The sequence below is a fragment of the Electrophorus electricus genome, chromosome 8 (genome assembly GCF_041902795.1).
Source record: "Electrophorus electricus isolate QZ-2024a chromosome 8, ASM4190279v1, whole genome shotgun sequence".
In the NCBI taxonomy this organism is placed as follows: Eukaryota; Metazoa; Chordata; class Actinopteri; order Gymnotiformes; family Gymnotidae; genus Electrophorus; species Electrophorus electricus.
This window is the reverse complement of record NC_137504.1, coordinates 31,584,274-31,595,000: the sequence shown is the minus strand read 5'-3', so window position 1 is coordinate 31,595,000 and position 10,727 is coordinate 31,584,274. Positions and strand designations below refer to the sequence as shown.

The 10,727-nt window shown below is 47.1% G+C and overlaps 1 protein-coding gene across 3 annotated transcripts in view; it reads right to left on the bottom strand.

Annotated features, from left to right (window-relative positions):
- Window positions 1-10,333, bottom strand: part of sptbn2 (spectrin, beta, non-erythrocytic 2) — a 65,399-nt gene extending 55,066 nt beyond the window's left edge. Inside the window, exon 1 of one of the 3 annotated variants that reach the window (XM_035527372.2) lies at window positions 9,918-10,333. The gene's annotated coding sequence lies outside the window, so the exon portion shown is untranslated. Of the gene's footprint in view, window positions 1-9,266; window positions 9,416-9,917 lie in introns of those variants that run through there. The other 2 variants (XM_035527376.2, XM_035527373.2) reach the window with 2 other exon arrangements.
- Between the last annotated feature and the right edge of the window lie 394 nt (window positions 10,334-10,727).

Sequence of the window (10,727 nt, the reverse complement as noted above, 5' to 3'; positions counted from 1 at the left end):
CCTCGGACCCTGCAGACAGATGAACGGACAGATAGATTGATGGACTGACTGAACAACTCCCTTGACATTGTTATGGTGGTGGGCTCAGGTGTGACACGGGCAGATTTAGGCGGACCCCCCTTCCAAATGTGTGTGCGTACGCATGCATGCACACACAAAGAAACACTAATGAAATGACAAACGCAATCTCTGACAGAATGGAGCATAAAAGGCGAGGGATCTCCCTTACACACACACACGCACACGCACACACACACGCGCACACATGCGCGGCTTCTTCCGATGAAGGACTCAGGTGCACACTGCCATTGGGCTCAAGCAGGATCAGAGTCCTGAAAAAAAGAATCATCTGCCTTCATCAACCAAAGGGAAAAACAGAGACTGGAAAATACAAAGTGTACAGAGAAAGACACACAGACACTATTGATGAAACTGAACTTGTAAAGACAAGAGAACAAAGAAGGAAATAAATGTATATATTATTGTATTCTATCTGTGCCCCTCTCTCCTGACAGTAGGCCATAATAAAGCATGTTATTCTGTGTTTACGGAGATTACATAATGTCACAGATCAGGAAATCTAGACCCATATGCACAAGAACACAATTTAATAGCCTATTATCCAAGTGTCCATCAGCAAGCTCAGTTCTCAGACATCCTGTGTGTGTGTGTGTGTGTGTGTTCGTTCAGATTGTTACAACTTATTCTACCCACTGCTGACCAGTGGTTAAGTGTATTATTCCATGCTGGATACCTTTATGATAGACAAAAAAACAAGAATATCTAGGAACATGTAAATGAGGAGGAAGGTTATTTAAAGGGGCCCCATTCAAATAGTCACTTAAACATGAGTCATCTAAATAGGAGTAATTTAAACAGCTGTGGAAGACGCACGGAGGCACTGGGCCCCGCTGGGCCGGGGCCTCCGCAAATATTCCCACTGAACATACTAAACCATTAACATAACACGAGAGAGAGAGACATGCTGAAAGTTCTTCAGCTCCAGCAGGCTTGCGTGGTGCAGGGAGAACGCTGGTGTGGGCATGTATGGTAAACAACTCCCACACCCCCTTTTAGTTCATTTATATCCTGTTAATGTTACACAGATTAGATTAGAATTAGACAGGTTTATGTGCAAGTCACTGCATTTGCATTTTTGTGTGGGTGAAATGTGTGTGGGTGTGGGGGGGGTACTACATGTAAAGCTCAGACCTTTTTATTTCTCACGTTGAATATATTACATTAGCATCTATGTTAACACACACACAGTCACCATCAACATCTCAATTAGGGTAACCCTAGTGACCTTATGACTCCTTGACCTCGAAAGGCATGCCCTAATGAGACGAGACTGAACTAGAACAAAACGGGGTAACCACGAGTGGACCAGGACAAAATGGGGTAACCGTGCAGAGCATTAAGTGAAGGCAAGACAACAGCAGAGCTTCATCCTTGCCTTATTTTTAGCCGCGTTGGTTTTAATCTGCATGTTCCCATCCAAACATATCAAAGTTTGGCAGCAGATCAAAAAGAAAGAAAACATATATCATCACATATATATCACAACTTTAAAAGGATTCCTAAGACAAATGATTACAGACTGAAAGTAAAGGGAGACAACATGATGGGAGAGACACCCACTGATGCAGCATTTCAAAAGGAAACCATGGAAACACAAGTCGTCAATTTAAATAAACATGTCATAATACAGAGAGGTTGATATTTCCCTTATATGATGAAATAATGTGATAGCCCAGCAGTTTATCAAACCCACCCACAGTACTTTCAACCTTCCTCAAACACACTTTCTTTCTCTCTCTCTCTCTCTCTCTCTCTCTCTCTCCCTCACACACACACACACAGCATGCATTACTGTAAATATCAACATGCATGGTTTCTTAGGTGTGTGTATATGTGTCCAGGGTCACTGTAAAGCAGTCATGGTCACTGTACAATCACAATATGCCTACAGTATTAGAGCAGTAGCGCGCACACACAGTTATACGATTCTTACTTTATGTGTAGAATCTCTGTGATATGGTAAACATGCCTGGGTGTACCCGTCACTAAAATGACCAGACTTCTCTCTAGCCCACCTTCCTTCTCTCGCTCTCTCGCTCTCTCCCGTTCGCTCGCTCTCTCTTTCCTTCGCTCTGACCCGATTTCTTGTCATCTGGCTGATCTGTTTTCCACTGCAGCCGTTAATCACACAGCGACTGGTGCGGACCTAGCGCCTCAAGGAAATTATGGTGGGTGTGCGTGTGTGTGCGTTTCCCTCCTGTGTCAGTTCTTTCATGTTGGCAGTCCAACTGCACTCATCTCTCTCACATCCTCTTTTTCTTTCATCTATCTGTAATCTGTTCTTCTTTTCCATGTACATGTATTAGGAGTCATGTATAGCCCATAACGGAGGATTGGGTGTATAACAAAAAAAAAAACCCAACAACCTTTCCTTTACATGTCCCATTCCCACAGTCTTTATCCCACCATCAAACTAGTGCAGCCCCAACACACACACACACACACACACACACACACACTAACACACACACACACACACACACAGTCTCCTTTACCATAAAGAGAACTAGCCTCCTACATACAGTGCTATGAATAGATGGATGGTTAGATAGATACTAAATTCTTCAACCATACTCCAGTAGGACATTCCCTGAATGGACTCAAGAGTCTCTGTGTATTGAAGCACTCAAACACACCCCCACACACCCAGTAGGCCATGAGCCTTAGCTCTCATTATGCGAAGCCGGCCCCATCTGACCAATAAGCCTGCGTTAACTGATCGGATGTATTGATTAGCTGTAGTCACACAGCATGTGGGCCAAGCCACAGCACACACTCTGGTGGAGGAGGCACCGCCCCCTAATTCTTATACAACACAACTTAATGCAAGAGAGTGTTCAGAGCGTATGGGAATCACAGAGACATACCACCAGCATGTTTCTTTAGTGTTCCTTTCACTTCTGAACACCTGCAACACGTAGGGGAAGGGGCTGGAACCAAAGGAGGAGAGACTAGAACCATAAAGCCAAAGTATGCTAAATGTTCACTTCAGAACCCAGGCCACACAACCTGGCCACACTCAATTAATCAAGTAATTGGATAGAAATATTTTTGCTTTATTCAAGAGTAATAAGAAACATACAATTTATTAATACCATTTAAGAAAAATCAACATTTTTATTGCTTAAATTGCATAGGGCATCTGTCACAACTAAACCTAGCTTGGTGTATTTAAGTGCCATATTACATTCTGGGTTTTCATTGCAGAAACAAGTAAATAAACAATTAATTTCAATTATTTTTTAAAAGGTGTCCATGGTGTTTTCATGTGACCTTTTTATTTTCACATGTTTTTCACCCATTTGTGAACGTCTCTAAATACTATTTCGACGAAGCTGGTGTAGTGCTGCTAAGTGATTGTTAATATGCAAACACAAACTTTACACACATGAAAAACATAAACCAAACTATAAAAGTGGCCATATATAATTATAATATAAATATCATTAACTGGCCATTTGCTACGTTCTCTAACCTTTGCGGTGCTCTCAGTGGGCCTAAACATTCGTGGGAAAGCAGAGTTTTTAAAAACAGTATCTAGATTTCTGAGAACAGAGCAGTTTACTTCCCCAGTACACAAAAAGTTTGATTCCCTAACAGTATATTATATTTATTTAAGTCATTCATTCATTAGAAATATTATTGTATGTGTCTTATTTACTCCATCCATTCAGTATAATGCATAGATCCAAAATTGTAAAATTCGACATCTCTGCTATAAAACATGACAAATCTGTCTGGCAGAGTTCAGTAATGTCACGTAGTTAGCTAAGTGGCTACTTCGCCAGCTAATCTTCCGTAAAATAGCAGCGGCACAACTGCGCGACCTGCCGTTTCCCACCGGCTCCCTGCGGCGTGAACCTCTCCTGCCATGACGGGTCGGACTGTCTGGACTCTGGGCAGGCTCCATGTCTGTTGTCGTCACTAGAACCCGCTCTGGAACCGTACTTATACGAAGATACTGGACCCTTGGAGCTCATCCGTAGCTTCACTGTTGCTCATTAATAATTCAAGACAATACCCTAAATACTTCAAAAAAGTCACTTTGGATTCTTCGTATAATCCTCTCGCCTTTCTGTGTTCAAAGCAACACAATATCAGCTCGTTTTAATCTTTTTTTGATACGTTTCCACATTTTTGTTGTTAGCGAGCCTAGTATTCAATTACTGAATCTTCAGCTGGGTGGACATATTTCATACAAGGTACAATGGGATGTAGGAAACTTGTGGATATGCTTATATGCACTACAAGGTACATTATAGATATATGGATTCAAAGAGCTTCGATGCAAGGATTTTTCTCAAGGAACCGTTTAGCACTAGATCAGACAGCTGGATGATTAGAGTATGACATGCGTCACACAGTAACGTTGATGTGAAAGGATTAAGGATTAGGCTGTGTTATTGTGAAAAAGTGCATTTATATTCACACCCATCTGGACTGTCTGAGAGTCAGTCCACTTCACATACTAGCCAATTAACAACCAGTTCTAGAAACAGGCCCGCTTGATTGGTCACGAGAAATCTGCAGGGAGGTTCAGGCCGCACACCCATTTCACTGGTCGAGGGGAGAGTGCAAGTCAGTTAAAAGGATTTCAATTGGTCTGCAGGAATCTGCAAAAACGTCCAGCCAATTACTGAGCTTTTGAACAGACGTCTGGCTCCACATCCTCATTGACTCGTCCAACAGTCCGGCTACTGGGTGCAAAGTTCCATCACAGTGCCTGCAAGAGGTTACGCTCCCAATGTAGGCGGAGAGGGGGAGCAGCAAGCAGTGTTGGGGAGGAGGGAGCATGAGGGGGAGGAGGGGCAGGACATGCACTGGGGACACGGGACCGGGCGGGTCATTTCTGGGGCTCCTCCACAGCGTGGATTTGGAGGGGCTTGCTATCTGCTGAGAGGCGACTGCAAGCATACGGTGCAGCACACACACGTTGGTCGACGTGCACACACGCACTCACTCAACTCCGGAAGAAATTCTAGCAGGCAAAACCAGGAATGTGGAGAGCTGTCGGAATTGCACCACTGGAAGAACAGCGAGGGAGAACAGAAACAAGAAAAGGAGAGAAGTAAAGAGAGAACGGAGACCTGCTGTATACGAAGACAGGATCTACGGGTCTGATAATAAAGGACTTCTGGCTGACAAATGTTCAAACCATCATCTCAACAGCTGAAATATACATTAATGACAACCAAAACTATGAAACAAACAATCTACATTAATTATACAAGCCCCCTGATTTTCGCATACATTAGCATATATTAGCAGTGCAGAGGATCTATTAAACAGCCATTAAACTAATGAATGAGGTACACAGTAGCAAATCAAAAGGCCTTGAACTTTTCACAGCTAGTGTGTATTAGCCTCAGACAGTGTGATGTTGGAATCTCTGGCAGGATGAAACAAAAAAGGGGATTGATTTGGGGGATGTATGCTGCTAAACCCCACAGATGCTACCTCGCATGCCCGCGCACACACACACACACACACACACACACACACACACACACACACACACACACACGTCAGCAGAAAGTCCCACAAAATCGAAGGAGTAACTGGAACTTTGTAATGACAAGAAACCCAATAGCAACATAAGTGCACTCTTCCAAACCATGCAACATGACACCTTCTGAATAAATCAACGGCCATATCTCCTGCAGCCCTGTGGGCAGACAACTGTGGGCAGTTGCACCCAGGCCTAGCCATCTCTGAGCAGACGCTTGCAGGACTGACGGAATTGGATGCTTTCCCGCTGTGGCTGCAGCACGGAGTCCAGTACGCTGTCCCTTTAAGAGCCGGTAGCGTTACACTTCAGATGTTGAACGCCCAAGTGTCACGACGAGCCAATGTGAAACTTCTTAGTGTCGCACGGTCACAGATCGCTCTGCGCACACCTGGCAGCCCCCGGAAGGCTCTCACAGAAACAAACCCTAAAATTAGATGGAGGAGTTAAATGGGTGCAAGAGTGTATAACACACGCACACGCACACCAACCCACACGCCCCAATGACAGGGACAGCGCCATGGTAACTGAAGCGGAGCCGGAGCTGAAATCCCAGCATGGAGCAAGCCCACACCAAGCTGTCCCAGACAAGCTGACGGAACCGGAGCTCGTAAAAGGACTTGGCGCTCCGCAAAGGAGAACAGCATGGCTCTAGGAGAGTTTAAACGCAGGTGTTTCACAGATCTGTGAGCCCCAGAAACGCACCAAGGAATCCACACCTGCAAGTGTGCCTGCGGATGTCTAGAGGTTCCCAAAAGGACATCATACAGTTAAAATGGTAATGTCTAGAATCCAGGTCCTAGATCATGCACACACTCAGGAGATGCCCATGGACCCTAAAATTCAACTTAAGTCTTCTGAATAATAGACTGTAATATCAATTTTTAGCACTGCAGATTAATTTTGAAAAAATTATTCATCTAAAAATGATAATGCAAACACAAAAACCACGAATGGCATGCAAGACACTGATCAGCTCAGAGAAACCAGAGCTCGCTACCAAAAATCACAGCACGGCTGTAACTGAGCAACGCTCTATTAGAGCAGAGCAGAGGCAGCAAAACTCAGGTCATCCTCTCAAGACTACACAGCACAGGTGTGCATCGGGGGTAAGCACTCCGCTCGCATTCAAAACGTCCAAGGCCACACTGGCTTAAATCTTACAGCTGCCCAGCACAAGCACACACCTCTCCCACAGTGTTAAAAAAGACAGAGAGCAGTTCAAATCAATGCTTTAGGAATGTTCGCTGCACCGTAGCTGTAACCAGTAACTGTACCAGTTAAGTCCACAAGGGGAAAAAAACAGCCTGGAATTTGCTTTGGGGACATTTTCAATGTGAAAACAAAGACGGACAGCTGTATTGTTACATCTGCGGAACAATCTGAACGGGTGCTCAACCCTGTGTGTCCAAAGGCTGGGAAGCCACGGTTGTCGTGGGAACAAAAGCTTGGGCACCGGGTGTGGGGAGAGAGCTTAACGAGCTCATCCTTCTCCCGAGCACCAGGACAATGTGGAGCAACAGCACGAGGGCGAAGGAGGTGGGGATTAGGACAGTCAGCACTAATGCAGGGGGCCCTGCGACCCGCCACGTTTGGACACGTTGGTTTTTCTGTGCAGGTGTGTGTGTGTGCTGTGAAAATCCTAATCTCAGATGTTCTGCACAAGTGTTTCATCAAATCCCAGGGTTCTAATTTACCAAGAATTATTTTTGTCAAATAATGCAGACTAGTCATTACAACGTCACCATTACGACATTCTTAAGAGTTCACCATACGTTTTAGTACACTGTATAGCATGTTGTAAAACTACATTATTTTTTATTTATATGGGCAGCCCTTCAATGTGTGTCATCCACCACTCTGTCTTGGCCACAGTCTCCCAGTGTGAGCTGTGAGGTACAGTGCAGAGATCAGCGTTTTCTCTGTTCCCATGCCTCTGGGACTCTAGGTCAGCCTGTGTGCAGAACCCAGAGTTTCACAGCAGGGAAACACCCAGGACACCCACGATCAGGAGGCTGGGAGCCCCTCACCTGCTGCATCATGAATCCGACGACACGGGGCGGCGCCGTTATCCGTCCTTCAAATCTACCTGCTTATCTGTCTGTCTCAGCAGCTTATCGGACTTGCTATACCGCAACGGAGTGCATGGCGTAGGAGGAAAGCAGACAGGGAGACTGATATGATGGGTACTAGTCAGCACTGAGTGCCTGCTCCTGAAGTGAGTCTTACTCGACAGCAAGTCAGACATTTGCAACAAATAAATGAATGAATGAACCTGCTGTTAGGAAGGAAACGGTAGCAAACTACACAGCCTAAAGAACCTCCTGTCCACTCCAGCACTAGGATGCAGGACCAGCCCTGCGGCCAGCACGTCGGAGTACGACGCAGTCACTTAATCAGCGAAGCTTGATTACAGGAACTTCATCCACATGTGGTGGACTCCGGATCTTCCACATGACAAGATCTTGCAAACGAAATATCCCACACAGGCTATGAGATGACGGGAACGACCACAAATAGGCTGGGATATGAGAGGACTGGCTTTTAGGGGAGCCCGCCCACCTCGGTGTGTTTTACAGCGAACCAGAACGCCCTACACCTGATCTACTTCAGCTGTGAAGCGCAAGCGGCTAACTCGTGACATCACTCCTACGGCCTCGCCTACGCCCTCTCCACCAAAATACATCATTATAAAATTCAATAGCATCAAGCAGTGCCTTCCCAGAGTGCATCGATGCCCTTGCACTTATCCATGTTCCTCTATGACTCATGCCATGAGGGCCTACACTGCCCGCCTACTTTTCAGTTACTTTTCATTCCTGTGGAAACACCAACCTGGTACCGACAATGGTCGGCTATGTTACCGGGTATAGTGAGAGGTGGACAGCTCCGGCATCTCGCAGTTGCACCGCCTCCCACAGGCCTCTGTCCGGTCCGTGGCCTCACCACCCTGGCTGACTCACGACTCCAGCCAGGCGATAGTAAGGGACCTTGCAACCTTTATACGGTACTGAGCGCAGAACCGGTTGTGCCGCGTCCGTTTGTGTATGAGAGTCGCTATGTTCTGCACGATTTAAAAATGAGTAACATTCTGAAGCTGATGGCCATTACTGGTTTTAACCTGTGCGTGAGTTGAAATGAAAACGTGGCCCCTGGGGCCACGACTATTCCAGCAACAATCTAAATGATGATGATCCGAAACCAGACCTCACTGCCGCACCATATTAAGACACGCAGGTTTGCTCAGAGTTGAACAAAACGAACGGGTCTATATTTAGGCGCCGTCTCAGATTAAACACACTGATCGAAGATTAGGACCCTTTACTTGGAGACAAAACGCTGTCCTCGTGTCTGAACGAACAAGATTAAGGCAAAGCAGCAGCCCCCCCCCCCAACCCAACCCAACCCAACCCAACCCCCCCGGTGAGCTGAAACGCCCTCGGCGGAGCAGGTGGGATCACCTGCGGGGAAGCGAAAGCGAAAGCACTGCTCACGCAGAACCTGTATCGGTTTCAACCCCTGATCGCCACAACACCACACGGGCGGCAGCCTCTTGCAAAGTTGAAAGGTGAACCCGTGTAGTTATATTAAAGACACAAACAGTTTACACTGGTTGCTAGAATTAAGCACAAACCAGCAGCAATGCCTCCCGCGGCTTCTCGGTTCATTTACACAGTACCTCTTCGGGGTTAATCCGCCCTGACGCCGTGTGTCACATATTACAGCCTGGTGTCATTACTTTGCTGCCGGAGAGCCAACGACCCATCTGATGGCATTCTGGTTCCCCCATGTCCTGTGAACCAGACAGCGCAACAGCCAGGACAGCGAGGTCCACCCCCCCCCCCGCCCCCCGCCCCCCGCCACGAATGACAAATCAAAATATTGCACTGGCGCGGAAAAAGACGCACTGGAGCGGACGGCAAAGACGCGTGTTGCGCATTTACCGGCGTCGCTCTGCCGTTTCTTCCAGACCCCCAGCTAATACTGCCCCGCTGCCGCGCTGAAGCAGCGCAGTAAGGCAAAGCCGAGGCATGAGGTGCATTTGACGAAGCTAGTCGCAGGAGTGTGTGTGCGCGACACGGCGAGCTGCCCACGCAGAGTGCTAGCGTGGCTGTGCTAGCAAAACAAGCCGAGACAAAGGCAAGCCCGGCGGCGTGGGGACGCACCCCGACGACCCCCGTGCAACCCCGGACCTCCGCGCTTTTAACAAACCCCCGCAGCGAGTTAGACCACTAAACCAGGGACGCGGGGGCTGCGAACATCCCTGGTGCACGGTTAGAAAAAGCAGCTGGTCTCTCTGAACGAGCTGTTATTGATAAACAAGACTCACCGTCGGCGTGGCTCGGTTCTCGTCGGGCAATGGAGGCGCTACGGTTAACGTCTGCAGACGGCACGAGCGAAATTCTGCTACGAGAAAAGCTCTCGTCCAGGTCGCATAGGCGGTTTGTTTTAAAAATTCCCAGTCGCTTCTTTGACCGTTAAATCCGCATCCTTGAGGTTTTTTTTTTTTTTTAATTCTTTATTTTCCGAGCTGCCAAAGCAGCGCGGGTTAGGAAACGTAAATGCGATTGATCGCGCGGATAACGGCGAGCACAGGTAAACTCGCGAGTTTGTTTTTTTTTAAATCAGCGTCGGGAGCGTGAGTTACCCGTAACCTCGCCCGTTTTTCCGTTTACTCTTAGCCGTCCGTCCGTCCCTCCTGCTCGCCTTTCGGTCCAACTGGTAGAAGAAAGAATGAATGGTCGCGTGGGAATGGGTGAGGGGGGGGGGGCGGCTGTACCCGCGCGCGCAACCTCGCACGAATAGCACGCAGACTGAGCCGGCGGATGAGGGGGCATGCGGGAGACGTGCGTCTGGTGTGGAGGAAGCCCTGTTTGAACTCTTATCAGGAGAAAAAGAAATGGGAAAAAAAAGCGTTTGTAGAAGCAACGGCTCTTCTTTTTTTTTAGCATCTAGCTTGTGGGGATGAGACATGCAGACTGTTTGGTCTTCGTCTGAAGAGGCCTACTTGCAACGTCGTGGAGGGGACATAAAAGAGATGTAAAAATAGTCAGAATGGACGTTGGTTAACGACTCGAGATGGATAATATAAGCAATTAATTCGCGAGCCCATAGTAAATTAGAACCGAGCACGAGCCTG